General features: G+C 29.7%; 1 non-coding gene across 1 annotated transcript; it reads left to right on the top strand.

Annotated features, from left to right (window-relative positions):
* The first annotated feature begins 465 nt into the window (after window positions 1–465).
* LOC115072318 lies at window positions 466–597 on the top strand. Its single transcript, XR_003851358.1, has one exon. It is a non-coding gene; the product is annotated as a small nucleolar RNA SNORA33 (small nucleolar RNA).
* The last annotated feature ends 210 nt before the right edge of the window (window positions 598–807 follow it).

Below are 807 nucleotides of genomic sequence, written 5' to 3'. Positions count from 1 at the left end.
TGTGTGTCTGAGATATAAAATGTATTTATCAAATCTGTAATCATTATGCCAAAAAATCTGAATTACTGTAATATTTTGTATATTGTTAAAACTGTAACTTTAATTGTTAAAAAAAAATTTTTTAAATTAGATGGATAGAAATAGAGAAACACACAAGACCTTCAGTGTCCAGGTACAGCATCTGTTCACAGGAGCCTGTGAATTTTATGAACACATCCACAAGAATATGAACTCTCTCTCTCTCTCTCTCTCTCTCTCTCAGACACACACACACACTCCACAGCACACACATAAACACAAAATAAGTAAATTTTTTAAATTATAAATTTATAAATTATTGCAACTGATTTCAAATATCTTTACTCAATTTGTTGTTTTATTTTGATTAACTACGATGTGTATTTTGAGTTACACTTGCTGTTAATATAATCGAAATGTTTAGAAGTTCTTTAAACATTCTCACAAAATCCAATTATCTAATCTGCTTATCTGAATGTGGAACTGCAGAGATATAGAAAAAGCTGGAAATAGTAAGGCCATATTAATGCACCTTAAGGATAGCTACGGTCATTAAGGTCCCCGAGAATGGCTATAATACTTGTAAAAAAAAAATTCTCACAAAACCTCAAAAATACTGAGGGGTGTTTGAGCAACAGTTTACCAAATTATTTTCCGATATAAATTTAGGTATTTTAGCTTTTAATCTATCTACATTTAAATTGTATAAAAAGTAAGATTGTTTCCTTTGTCCAATCTTTGCATTTTTCATTTCAATTAGGAACAGTTTGTTCTCTACTGACTGATCTG

This window comes from Nannospalax galili, unplaced genomic scaffold (genome assembly GCF_000622305.1).
Source record: "Nannospalax galili isolate Female #2095 unplaced genomic scaffold, S.galili_v1.0 scaffold441, whole genome shotgun sequence".
In the NCBI taxonomy this organism is placed as follows: Eukaryota; Metazoa; Chordata; class Mammalia; order Rodentia; family Spalacidae; genus Nannospalax; species Nannospalax galili.
The sequence above is the reverse complement of the archived record's forward strand: the minus strand, read 5'-3'. Positions and strand labels throughout refer to the sequence as shown.